Genomic DNA, 14,396 nt, shown 5'->3' on the forward strand with positions numbered 1-14,396 from the left:
GTTTAGAAGGGAGTATTGAAGCTCTTTAAAAACATTAATGTCTGTCTGGCTGGTGTGGCTCAGTGGATTGAGTGCCCGCCTGTGAACCAAAGGGTCACCAGTTTGATTCCTAGTCAGGGCACATGCGTGGGTTGCATGCAGGCTAGGCTTCCAGTAGGGGGCGTGTGAGAGGCAAGTACACATTGATGTTTTCTCCCCCCTGTTTCTCCCGGCCCCTCTCTAAAAATAAATAAGTAAAATGTTTAAAATAATATAGGTGTCTCTTCATCGATGAGTGACAAAGTTCTTTGTTGTGGAAGACAGTCTGATCGTCAGTATAATGTGGAACCATTTACTTCAATTCCATGGGTGTTCTTACTCTGCAGATAGCTTCTCCTGCTACCTAGAATTTTTTACTCAGGAGGACATCACATTTACTCATTTACTTTCATCAATTTCACTTTCAAATCATGTGCCTTGTTATGCCAGCAGCAGCCTCATGTATCTCATGTCTAATGTGCATCATCATTGCATCATTTGTTTGATGTAATGTAACTTTTTTAAAACAGAAACCTGCTTTATAGTTGTAGACTTGAAATGATTACATTTCAAGGGTTCATAGATTTAAGTAGGAGGACGCACTGTTCTCTGTGGTATGATGTCCAGAGCCAGGCATCTGGAGTCAGGGACAGGCTTTGGACACCCGGTGTGGTGTCTGGTGTATGGCACAGTTCAGGGTTAGGGTTAGGGGTTGTGGTTGTGGTGGACACCATGACTTTAACTTCTTTTGAAACCGTCATTGGATTGTATCATGACGAGTGTCCTACCAGCATGTGATAAACAAATCTCACCGCAAGTGGTGAGTGTATGGTTGGCCATTTTCACAGTGAAGATGCATGAACATCAGTAACATTTTTGGTCTTTTTGGTTTTGTCATTTCAAGCAAGATACAAGTGCAAGGGTAAGGCAAGAAGAGATGTGTGGTGTGTGTGGAGAAGATGCTGTGACTGACGGAACGTGTCCGAAGTGGATTGTGAAGTTTCATGCTGGAGATTTCTCCTGCAGGCAGGCAGGCCAGGTGCAGTGGAGAGCCCTCAACAGTGTAAGTTCCCTGAGGACAGATCCCGTCATTGTAGGCGGGAGACAGGCAATGTGTTCAATGTGTTCAACGTAATCAGGCTTTGAAAATCATCTGAAGCAGCTTGGTTACGTTAATCGCTTTGTTATTTGGGGTCCACGGGAGTTCAGTGCGATGATGGGGGACCCTTCACGAGTAGATTTTCACAAGTTGTTCTCCAGTGAAATGTAAGGAAAGCATTCAATTTCCATAAAAATGTGTGTGTGGGAAGGATTAATCTTTGCTATTTGAGAATAATGTGGAATGGAAGAGATTGAGGGGAAAGAAAGGAACCAGTACTTGCCCCTGTAAAGGGCGGTCTTCATCCAAAGGAGGTGATGGTGCCCTTGTGGTGAATTTGGCAGGGAGTCCTGCAGTACGAGCTGGTTTTGGAAAGCCAGCAGGTTACTGGCAGCAGGCACTGCTCCCCGTCAGACCAACTAAAGCCTCCATCTGAGGGAAAGAGTCCAGAATTTGTCAGCAGAAGGTGCGGAAAGTTAGGATTAGGTGAGAGATCACAGTTCTCTTTGGTGACCAGGGAAAACGGTTCCAGCCTGGCTCCACAGTTCTGATTCCCCCACAGTACTCACAAACTTTGCCTCTTCCTTGGCCCTTTAGTTGGTCTCTGTGAATTTTTCTTTATGGAGAGAAATTTTTATTCCCTGGAAGACTGCAGAAGGTACTGGGAAGAGTTCTCTGCTATGAAAGACAACAAAGCTGTGGGACCATGGAATTGTGAGATTACCTGAAAGGTGGTAGAGGGCAGTGGGAGAAAATGGGGACAACTTTGTGAAGTCAGTATGTTTGAGGGAAAATGAAAAGTGTGCCTGCGATTATATCTGAAGGTAAAAAGCCAATGAACCTTGCAGAAAACCATTAATGGTATATGCCTTCCCTTTGTCGGTCTCTTTTCCCATCTTGTGGTGATCTGGGGGATGACACCTTGGTGCAGGTCAGCAGGAAAAGTGGTTGATTCCAGTGACTTTTCAAGGCAGTGGTATTTACAAGTGCATTTGGGAGCATCTAAATCTCAGCACTGTCCAGTTGCTTTGTGATTGGTGTGTAAGTTCAGGGAAAAGGAGTGATGAACATGGTTTGTGTGACCTTTGTTGGCACTGGGTTTGTAGTGTAGTAGAGTCAGGTTTTGCAAAGTCGCAGGTGTGTTTGAACATGATTTGTCGTGGCTTTGTCTGCTGTAGATTCCTCGTGTTATGTGGAGGTAACATTTATCCATAATGCTGCACCAAGAGATACAAAAGAAAGGCAAAGTAAAATACCAGCCCTATGATTGTATGTATTGCCCTCGTGGACATTTCTATAGGGTCATTTCTTCGGGGTCCTTTCTTCAATTTGCCTAGACTATATTTACCTTTTTAGATTGCTCGTATGGGTGCAAAACTTGTACATTTCCAGCTTCTTTTTATAATGCGTGCATTGAAGGGTGAAGATCTCTTTCTCAAGTTTTGGGCTGTAGCATGTTGAGCATTGTTCTGGTCATGGTATTTTAAAATCGTAACGGTGATTCATTTTGGAGCTTCTGTCGGAGTGTATTTCAGAATTCCCGAACAACAGAACGTTCTCTGTTCTCTGTGAGTGCTAGCTGAAGGGCCGTGAGAGCCAAACATAGTGCATAGGGTTTCGATGCAGCGCTGCTTGTTGAACCTCGTCTTAAATCAGGTCGGCCAAAAAGTCTGTGTGGTCAAGAAGCTGGTTTGGTCCCCAACCTCACTTGCACTTTTGCCCCTCCCATCACCTCGCTCCAGCTACTTATACTTGCTTTTAACATCATTTGAAACTGTTTTGTTAGACTGTGTCATGGCCGCCATCCTATCAGCCTCCAATAAGAAAACCTCATCACCACTGGGGATTGTGTGTGTGGCCCTTTCCCCACTGAAGACTGGTGAACATGAGCAACGTTTCCGGCTGTTTTGGCTTTGTCATTTGAAGAAAGGTACAGGTGCAACAGTAAGGTAAGAAAAGGTTTGTGGTGTGGAGACATTGCTGTGAGTAATGGAACGTGTCCAAAGTGGATCACAAGTTTCATGCTGGGGATTTTTCACACCCAGTTGCCCCACCGGTAGGCAGATCATTTGGGGTGGAGAGTCATCCGGGGCAGGCCTTCCCTGACCATAGACCATGTTATGGCACATGGGAGAGAGGCGACGTACTGAAATTGTTCTAATGTAGCATCGAAAATCATTTGCATCAGCATAGTTCCATGAATCGCTTTGACACTGGGGGTTCCACAGAAGTACAGTGGGGTGGTAGGGGACCCCTCCTGATCACATGACCACAAGTGATTCTCTAGTGAAAGGTAAGGGTAACTTTCCGTTGTCAAGGCCAATTTGTTGTGGGGGGAGTGAATCATTTCTATTTGAGAACAATGTGGAACAGGAGAGATGACGAGCAAAGAAAGAAATCACCACTAGCAACCCCTTCAAAGGGAAGTCTTCATCCATCGTAGGTCATGGTCCCCTGTGGTGGATTTGGGAGGGAATCCTGCAGTGGGAGCTCCTGAGGAAGCCAGCAAGTTACTGGTAACATGTACTGCTCCCCTTTGGACCAATTGAAAGCCTCATCCAAGCAAAAGAGCCTGGAATCTGTCAGAAGACGCGTGAGCTTCAGGACAAGGTGAGAGTGCGTGTTTCTTTTTCTGACCATGGAAAAATGATTTCAGCTTAGCTGCACCGTCGCGGTTCATCTGCAGTACTTACCAGACTTTGCACCTTCGCGTGGCTTCTGAGTTTGGTCTTTCCCACTTTCTTGGCGGAGAGAAATTTCCATTCTCCGGAGGACTGCAGAAGGCCCCCGAAAGATTTCTGTGCTCTGAAAGATAACAATGTTGTGGGAGGATGGAATGGTGAAGTGACCCGAAAGGTGGCAGAGGCCAGTGGAAGAAAACAGCGACGGTGTTTTGCAGTCACATTGTCAGGGGCGGGGGGCTGGGGGATGGGGAGGAAAACTGTGCCCCTCATTGCATCTTACCCTATAAAGCCAAGGAACCTTTTAGCCCGGCTCTTAGTGGGATATGTGGTCCATCTGGCGGTCTCTGCTGTCATCTGGTGGCCAGTTTGGGGAATGACACCGTAGTGTAGGTGTGCAGGAAAAGTGGTTGATTCCAATGGAATATCAGTGGGCTTTCCTTGCATTAGTAATTATAAGGGTCTTTGAAAACGTCCAAATGGCAGCACTGTCAAGTTGCCTTGTGACTGGTTTGCAGGTCAAGGACAAAGGGATCAGGGAACATGTAGTATGTGATCCTTTTTTGAAGTGGCTTTGCAGCCTACTAGAATCAGGCTTTGACAAGTTCTGGGCGTGCTTGAAAGTCATTTGTCTTTGTTTGGTCTGCTTCAGCTTCCTTAAAGAATGAGGAGGTAAAATTTATACATAATGGTGCACCAAGAGTTACCAAAAAAAGCAAAGCAAATCATCAGCCGTATTATTTTATGCTCATGCCCTTCCAAATATGTCTATAGCCTTGTTGCTTGGATTTGCCTGGACTTGGCTTACCCTTTTAGATTCCTTGTAGCGGAATCTATTTGCAGATTCTGCTTTACAATACGTGCAGTCAAGGGTGTAACTTTCTTTCTCAAGTTTTGGGGTGAAGCGTTTTTCCCATGTGTGATGTCGAGTTATTTTGTCATTGTACTGGCGGTTCATTTAGGAGGTTCCGTAGGGGTCTACGTCACAAGTCCCAAACAATGGAACTTTGCAGTCATCGATTCGCTGTGAATGGCAGCTTAAGTGGTGTGAGAGCAAAAAAACATATTGTGTAAGATTTCAAGGCTGTGCGGATGGTTGAACCTTGCATTAAAATTGAGCAGGTAAAAAATTCAGTTTGGTTCCCCACCCTCCCCCACCACTAACACCAACCGTATCCAATCACTTTGGTCATGCATACTTGCCTTTATGTCATTGGAAACCCACGGGTAAAAAAGAAGTAAAATAAGTAAAATAAAAAAATAGAACTGCTATTATTTCACTTGGTTGCTCTTTTGGCCATGTCTTCATGTTGGTTTTGTCTGTATTGGATAATAAAGAAAACTTATGAAAACTGTTGTGTGTTTGTATGGCTGTTTTGACCATGAAGGTGGATGAAGCCAAGTGTTTGTCATGCTAGGGTTTGTCAATGGCAGAAGGGCGAACATGTCAGAGAAGCCAAAGAAAAGATGTGGAGCATGTAGAAGGTGCTGTGATGGATCTAATGTGTCCTAATTTCCTTATAGGTCGATGGAGATTTGTCAGGGTTCTGAACGCATCGGAGGAACTAGATGCTGCCGATGCCATCCAGTCCAGATGTCGCCTGAGGACCAACCCCATGAGGCCACGCAGAAAACAGATGACATACTCAACATACCCAAACCCTTGCTGACAATCATTGGCACCAGGATGTTTCTGTTCATCGCTGGGTTCGATAGCAGTGGAATGGGAAGAACACCTCAAGCAGCATTCATGATATCATTGCTACCTGGGACTGTCTTCAGGAAGGTAAGGAAAGCGTCGTTCCAACACAAATAGGTAGATGAAGATTAGACATATTACATGAGGTCACACGGGAAACAGATGACATAGTCAAAGTACCCAAATCCCTCGCTGAAAATCCTTGGCACCAGGATGTTTATGTTCATCGGTGAGTTCGACAGTAGTGCACCAGGAAGAACCCCTCAAGGAGCATTCATGACAGCAGCACCTCTACGTGAGACTCTCTTTGGGAAGGTAGTGGACCGGGAAGAACACCTCAAGCAGCATTCGTGACAGCATCTCTACATGGGACTGTCTTTGGGAAGGTAAGAAAAGCGTCGTTCAAACACAAAGAGGCACATGAACACTAAACACATTACACAAACATGGCACAGGGGAGACCATGGGGCAAAAGAAAGGACACAGCAGCTGACACTCAAACAGGCAGACTTGCTTCAAAGAAGTTGTATTTCTGTGAGGAATAGGTTATGGGCCCGGTTGGGGTCGGCGAAGGGGAGAGGCTAAGGGCTAGGGGCTGGAGCCAGAATCAGGATTCAAGGGTCAGGAGTCTGGCAGAGGTTTGGTGCTGGGGCTTGGGATAGGGATTAGGACAATGGCTAGGGTTTAGGGCTTAGAGGTTTGGGCTTAGAATTTAGGGGCTAGGAGCCAGGGACTAGGGGCTAGGACTAAGGACTAGGGCTAGGGCTTAGGGTTTAGGGCCTAGGGCTAGGGCTGTGGCTAGGATTTGCTTTAAATTTAGGGTTAGTGTTAGGGTTAGGACTAGGGTTAGGTCAGTATTAGGTTTATGGTTAGGGAACCGTAAGTATTAGGTTTAGTGTTACATTACAGTTAGGTTTATGGTTAGTATTAAACTTAGGGCTAGGGTTAGTGTTAAGATTGAGTACAGCTAGGGTTAGGGTTAGGGTTATGGTTAGGCTTTCTAGTTAGGGTTAAGATTTGGGTTAAGGTTTGATATTAGGATAGGGCTCAGGTTAGGGTTAAGGTGAGGACTAGTTTTAGGGCTAGGGTGAAGTACAGGGTTAGGGTAGGGGTTATGTCTAAAGCTAGGGATAGGGCTAGTTTTAGGGTTATGGTTAAGATTAGTGGATGGGTTTGGTTTAGGGTGAGGGTAGATTTAGGGTTAATGTTAGGGTTAGGGTTAGGGCTAGGGTAGGGTTATGGTTAGAGTTAAGGCTATGACTAGGCTTAAGGTTAGGATACAGTTAGGGTCAAGATATGAGTTAGGATAAGTGTTAGGGCTTGGATTACGGCTATGGTTGGGGCTAGGATCAGAGTTAAGATTAGGTGTGGCATTTGGGTTAAAGTTAGGGTGACATTTAGTGTTAGACTTTTGATTTATAGTTCGTGTTAAGGTTTGGGTTAGGGTTAAGAATAGGGCTTGGGTTAGACTTAAGGGGAGGGCTAGTGTTAGGGTCAGAATTTTGTTTAAGGTTATGGCTTGGTTTAGGGTTAGATTTTGGCTATGGTTAAGTTTAGGGTTTGGAGTAAGTTTATGATTCATGTTAGGGTCAGGGCTAGGGGTACGGTTAGGGTTAAGGCTAGCTCGAGGGGGTAGGTCTGTGGCTTGGAGAGGGCCAGGGTTAGGGTTACTGACAGGGTTAGGGCTACTGTTAGGGTTAGGGCTATGGATAGGTCTGGGTTTGTGTTAAGATTAAGGTTAGGGTTAAGGCTATCCTTGGGGCTAGTACTAGGGTTCAGTTTAGGGCTAGGGTTAGAGCTAGGGTTCCATTTAGGTTCAGGGTTAAGGATAGTGCTAAGGCTAGGGTTCAGGTTAGGGTTAGAGTTAGCGATAGGGCTAGGGTTAGGTTTAGGGTTCCAATTAGGGCTACAGATAGAGTTAGGGTTACAGTTAGAGTTAGGGTTAGGGTTTTGGTGAAACTTAGGTGTTGTAGACCGCTCTGCCTAGTTTGAGGAATTGTATCTCGATCCCTTGTGGCTGAGGGTGAGAGACAACCTCTGGAATGGGAGCCGCAGCAGGCAAGCTTGTCTCTGGTAGCAAATGTTGCCTCAGTTTACTCTCCATGTCCCCAAAGCTTGGTCGGAAGTCAGTGACGGCTAAGACCACTGTCAGTGGTGGGGCAACCTAAGCCAGACTCCATCACTTGGGAGGCCTTCATGGAAGGACTCGGGGGCTGCAACAAAGAGCAATGGACTCTCACCCTCTGGCTTTTACATAGCCGAGTCCCCATGTTCTCTGGGAGAAGCGCTGTTTGTCTCTAATCCCCTTCAGCATGAATACCTGATGGGGAGAGGTGCAGCTCTTTGCCTTGCTAGAGCGTGTTCTGGGGGGAAATCTGGCATCACAAACACTTGCTGATAAATCTGTGAAATCTGCTCTGCTAAGAGTGCTTTGATTCATATGATAAGGGTGCGAGAGGAAATGAGTATGTCTCCCAAAGTTTCTGCAACTCTCTTCCTGATAGACACTGACTCAGACTCTGAAGCCCTCAGATATGTTTGAAATGTTATGTTGATCCTTGCCGCCCTGAATTCCTGTGTAGTACAACCCAATAAAAGGTTATGGAGGAAGGCACTTGGGGCCTTTTTGTCCTCGGAGAAACTGGCCGCTGCTGGCCTTTGTCTCCCCTGAGAAACTGGCCACAGCTCACTTCTCCCCCTGTTAAGCAGATCACATCATGTCTCGGCCACATTCACTTTCGTCCGTGGCACTCAGAGGGACTCGCAGAGAAGTCACCCCCACATTTAGGGTTAATGTTTGGGTTAGGGCTAGGGATGGCTAGGGTGAGTGGTAACATTAGAGCTAGGTCTAGTGAGGGAGTTATGGTTTTGGTTAGGGTTACAGCTAGGGCAATCAGTAGTATAGGTTTTGGGTTAGGGTTAGGACTAGGCCTAGGTTTAGATTTAGGGTTAGTTGTAGGGTTATGGCCAGGACTACCAACGGTCTAGGTTTATGGTTATCGTTGTGGTTAGTTTTAGTGTTAGTTTTTGTATTAGTTTTTAATGTTAGGGTTACCATTTGGACCAATGCTGGGTTTAAGTTTAGGGTATGTGCTAAGACTTGGGTTAGGGTTGGTGTTAAAGTTAGGGTTAGGACTAGGGCTGGTGGTAGAGCTAGAGTTATGGCAAGGTTTAGAGTTAGGTTAGGTTTATGGGTAAAGACAGCACTTTGGCTAGGGTCAGGGTTAGGATGATGACTAGGTCTAGGGCTAGGGATTGGCCTAATGTTAAGATGAGGGTTAGGGTTAGCGTTCAGTTTAGAGCTAGGTCTAGGTTTCCTGTGAGGGTGAGGGATTGGGTTTAGGGTTAGTATTAAGGATTAGGGTTAGTGTTAGGATTCGATCGAGGACCATGTTTAAGTGTAGAGTTAGGGGTAGGGCTAGGCTTAGTGCTGGGGTATGGGTTACGGCTATGGGTAGGGTTACAATTAGGGGCAGGCTGGGGTTCAGTTTAAGGTTATGGTTAGATTTAGGGATAGAGTAACGGTTAGATTTTGGGTAGAATTTGGGTTATATTTAGGGCTCGGTCTAGGGTTAAGGCTAGGTTTTAGGCTAGTTGTAGGGCCAAATCTAGCGCTAGGTGTAGATCTATGGTTAGGTGAGGTTTAGGTTTAGGTTTAGGGCTACTGTTAGGGTTTGAGATAGTGTTAGGGTTAGAGCTCCCGTTAGGGTTACAGTTAAGGCTAGGATTTGAGTTACAGTTAGGATTACGGTTAGGGCTAGGGCTAGGGCTATGGCTAGGTTTAGGTCTAGGGATAGATTTAAGGCTGTGGTTCAGCTTAGGGTTAAGGTAGGGTTATGAATAGCACTAGGGCTACATGTAGGGCCAGGGTTCAGTTTAGGGTTAAGTTTAGGGTTACAGCTAAGGTTAGCGGTAGGTATAGGGTTTAGCTATAGAATTAGTGTTAGATTTTAGGGTTAGTGGTAGGGTTAGGGCTAAGAAATAGGTTAGGTTTTTTAATTTTTTATTTTATTGTACTTTAAAATAATTTTATTTATATATTTTTTAATTTTATTTACTTATCTTTAGAAAAGAAGGGAAGGAGAGAAAGAGAGAAATATCCATGTATGGTTGCTTCTCATGTGTCCCCTAGGGTCAGGGTCAGGGTCAGGGTCAGGGCTAGGGCAAGGGCTAGGGCCAGGGCCAGGGCTAGGGCTAGGGTTAGTGTTAGGGCTAGCGCTAGGGTTAGGGCTATGGCTAGGGTTAGGGACAGGGCCAGGACTAGGGTTAGGGTTAGGGCTAGGGCTAGGGTTAGGGTTAGGGTCAGGGCTAGGGCCAGGGCCAGGGCCCCTAGGGGTCTCAGGTGAGGCCCCTCCCTTTGTTTATAAGACCCAGAGGTGTCTTGACACGACCTCTTATGGTCTCTGGTGAGGACCCAGAGCTCATCCCACGAGGATCTATCCTCTCTTAGGTAATATTACTTCTCCCAGCAGTCAGAAGACCCAGGGCTGACTTGGCAGGACCCCTGGTCTCTGGGAGTGGGACCCTTTTTCACACTCTGCAGTCTTTGGAATAGCATCTGAGTTGAGGCCTGCAGAAAATGCTCTTTTGTCGCCACCTTGTGGACACCTTGGAAACAGCATCTGCTCCTATCCTTTTTTGCAAGGTCACTTTGAAGCCCCATGGCACCTCACACCATCACAGCCTCAGTACATTTTGTGTGTGAACGTTTCCATTCTATCCCTGACGCTCTTCTGCACGTGAGGTTCCTGAGTCTTTCATGTGAGTGAGGTTCTCATGCCTATGGACTTCTCAAACTTAGTTGTTTTCATTTGGTAATCTGTTTTATACCTGTTGCATTATTAGAGCAGCCCAAAGATTCTTGAGGTTAGAGGAAGGTTTGTTTCTCCACCACATAAGCAAACAGTCAAATATTTATAGGAGGTGGATGTGGGGAGTACATGTTTGTCACCATTTACTTAAGTAAGATTTAATAATTTAACTGAAGTAACTTATTTTCAAAAGTGAATGATTATCTGAATAAGACATGGAGCAATGTACTCATTTAGCTTGTTGATACAGAAGTTCTATGTAAAGTTTCAGAGGCGGTAATGAAGAGGACCAGCATTTTGCCTTTGGCACGTTGACTTTAAACTGGCTGTTAGGAAAAGGAAGACTGAGGGACTTACTGAGGATTGTCATCTCATTTATTCCTGAGAGATGTAGTTGCCAAAACTGGGTTTAGGAAGAGAGCTTCATCACAGCTCTAGACAGTACTACTCCTAGCAAGAGCTTGTTGACCCTCTTACCTTACTACTTGTGTCTTAAAGTTTTTGGAAGATAAAAAACCTCATCACAAGTGGCACATGTGTGTGTGTCCCTTTTCCTATTGAAGATGCAGGAACATAAGCAACATCTTCGGCCCCTTTGGCTTTGTCACTTCAAGAAAGGTACAAGCACAACTGCAAGGCAACAAAATGTTCATGGTGTATGTGGAGACATTGCTGTGAGTGATGGAATGTGTCAGAAGTGTTTGTGAAGTTTCATGCTGGAGATTTCTTGCGCACAGTTGGCACATGAGTCAGCAGACCAGGTACAGTGGAGAGCCATGGAGGGGAGATGTTCACTGAGGACAGACCACATTATGGCACACAGGAGACAGGCGGCTTACTCAGAAGATGGAAATCAAGTATCAAGAATTATTTGTACCACCACAGTGATGTTAATTGCATTGCTGTAGGGTTCCAAGCAGTGAAATGGGGTTCTGGGAGACCCCTTTTGACTGCATTTCTTGAGGCAGTTCTTTACTGAAACCTAAGGAAAACATTGTGCTTCAAAGACAAATTCCGAGGGGGGATGAACTGTTGATATGGTAGAATAATGTGGAATGGGAGAGTTGAGGGAAGGAAAGGGACCACCACCAGCAGCTCCTCCAAAGGCTTGTCTTTATCCAAAGGAGGTGATCTTGAGGATGTGGTGGATTCCCGAGGGTGTTGTGCAGTGGGAACTCCTTGCAGAAACCCAGCGGGTTCCTCCCATCAGAGCCACTGAAAGCCGCCCGTGGGAAAGCGTTCAGAATTTGTCAGCAGAAGACGCAGAAGGTGCAAGGCCATTTAGTTCAGTCTTTCCAAACTTGTCTTAATGGAGAGAAATTTCCATTCCCTGGAAGACTGCAGAAGGCACTTGGAAGAGTTCTTTGCCCTGAAAGAGAACAATGTTGTGGGATTGATGGAATGGTGAAGTTGCCTGAAAAGTTGCAGAGGGCAGTGGAACAAAGTGGTGACTATGTTGTCCAGTCACATCGCTGGGGGAGAATGAAAAGCGTGCCTGTCATGGCACCTGATGGTAAAAAGTGAAGTAACCTTTCTGCCAAGTTCGATGTGTTCCAAGTGTCAGTTTCTGCTGCCATCTCCTGGTCATTTTGGGGAATGACGCCTCAGTACAGGTCAGTAGTAAAAGTGGTTGATTCCAGTGGAATATCAATGACTTTTGATGGCAGGGTTATTTAAATTTAAATTTCTAAAAGTGTATTTTTATAGATTTTATTTATTGTTTACTTTTTTTTAAGAGAGAGAAGACGGGAGGGGGAAACAGAGGGACAGACACATCAGTGTATGGGAGAGAAACATTGATCGGTTGCCTCTCACATGCCCCCAACTGGGGACCTGGCCCAAACCCAGGCATGTGTCCTGACTGGGAATCGAACCAGTGACCTTCTGGTTTTCAGGCCAGCGCTCAATCCACTGAGCCACAACAGCCAGGGCTTGATGGCAGGGGTTTTTACAAGTGCATTTGAAAATGTCTAAATGTCAGGGCTGTCCATCTACCTTGTCACTGGTTTCCAGATTAACAGCCAGGAGAGCAATTAGCATGTTTTATGTGACATTTCTTGGATCTGGTTGTGTAGTGTGATAGAGTCAGGTTCTACAATTTCCAGGCGTGCTTGAAAATTGTAATTTGCTTTGTTGCAGCTTTCTTAAACCACGCAGAGGTAAAATTTATTTGAAATTCTCCACCAAGAGTTAAAAGAAAGTAAAGTAAAACAGAAGCACCGTCATTTCATGTGTGTGCCCCTACAGTCATGTTGATGGGCTTGTTTCCTCAGCTTTGCCTAGACTGACTTGACTGTTTGAAGTTCATTGTACCAGTAAAAAGCAAAGGAACCTTTTTGTGAAGCCAATAGTAACAGTGAGTTTCCAACTGTCGGTGTCTTCTGCCACCTCGTGGTCATTTCGGAGAATGACACCCCCGTTTAGGTCAGCAGGAAAAGTAGTTGATTCCAGTGGAATATCAATGGCTCTTTTGATGGCAGTGGTATTTACAAAACCATTAGAAAATGTCTAAATATCAGCACTGTCCAATTACCTTGTGACTGGTTTGCGGGTTAAGGGTAAAGGGAGCAAAGAATGCATTTTAAGTGATGTTTCTTGGAACTGCCTTTGTGGCATAATACAGTCAGTCTGTGACGAGTTGCAGGCATGCTTGGAAATATTTTGTAGTTTGTCTCTTCCAGCCTCCTAAACAGTGATAAAAGTAAAGTTTATTCAGTATTCTCTACCATGGTTTAAAATAAAAATAAAATACATAAAGAAAATGAAAGTGTCGCCGTTTTGTGCATGTGGGTTTAGGGACATGTCTTGGGGCTCTTTTTCTTTCTTTTTCTGCCTGGATCTTTCAGTATTTTAGTTTCTTCATGGGTACAGAAACTGGTACATTTCCAGTTTCTGTTTCTAACATGTGTATTTCTGGGTGAAAATTTCTTTCTTAAGTTGTGTCACATAGTATGTTGAGCATATTTCAGTTACAGTTATTTTGTATCTCAAAGAGTGGTGCACTTTGGAGATTATTTAGGTGTCTGTTTCATGAATACCAAACAACAGAACTTTCTGGTCACCCACCTTCAGTGAATTCTAGCTTCAGTGGTATGAGAGCAAAAAACACAGTGTGTATGATTTCCACACTGCAATGCTTGTTGAAGCCTCCTTTCACACCAGGTTGGCTAAAAAGTCAGTTCATTCCCTCACCACCTCCACCTTCACTCTCCCATCATGTGGACTCTGGTTCACATATTTGTCTTTAACTTTATTTGAAACCCTTTGGTTACATTGTATCATGACAGATGTCCTATCAGTGTGCATTAAAAAAAAACTCCTCAGAAGTGTTGAGTGTGTGCCATTTTTATATTGAAGATGGATGAATAGAAGTCATATTTTCAGTATATCACACTGTGGCATATCAAGAGAGTTAAATGTCAGTTGAATGGAATACCAGATTTGTGCCACGTAGAAGAAGGTATTATGGCAGCTTGAACGTGTCAGAAGTGGTTTGTAAAATTTCTCGTTGGAGATTTCTTGTGTGAGGGTTCCCCACACGTCAGATGGACCAGTCACAGTCGATAGCCATCCAGTCCAGACGTTCATCAAGGAGAGACCACATTATGCCATGCAGGAGACAGGCGACATACTCAAAACCCCTTTAGCAAGCATCAAAAATTATTTCCACCAGTGTGGTTACATTAATTGCTTTGATGTTTGGGTTCACAGAAGTTAAGGGGGGAGGAGGAAGGATCCCTGCCTGACCACATTTCGACATCAAATTGTCTGCTCATATGTGAGAAAAATGTTATGTTTCCAAGACATTGTGGACAGGGGGATGAATCGTTGATATTTGACACTAATGTGGAACGGGAGAGATCGTGGGAACATGAAGGGAGTGCCCTTCATCAGGGCCAGCAGCCACTCCGAAGTGTGGTCTGCACCCAAAGAAGGTGATGCTGTGGACATGGTGGGATCACTAGGGAGTCCTGTACTAGGAGCTCCTTGCCGTATACCAAGTGTTTACTTCCAAAGTACTGCTCCCCATTGGACCAGTGGAACTCACTGCCCCAGGGAAAGAGTCCTGAATTTGTCAGCAGAAGATG

The sequence above is a fragment of the Artibeus jamaicensis genome, unplaced genomic scaffold (assembly GCF_021234435.1).
Source record: "Artibeus jamaicensis isolate MK-2021 breed Jamaican fruit bat unplaced genomic scaffold, CSHL_Jam_final scaffold_1689, whole genome shotgun sequence".
In the NCBI taxonomy this organism is placed as follows: Eukaryota; Metazoa; Chordata; class Mammalia; order Chiroptera; family Phyllostomidae; genus Artibeus; species Artibeus jamaicensis.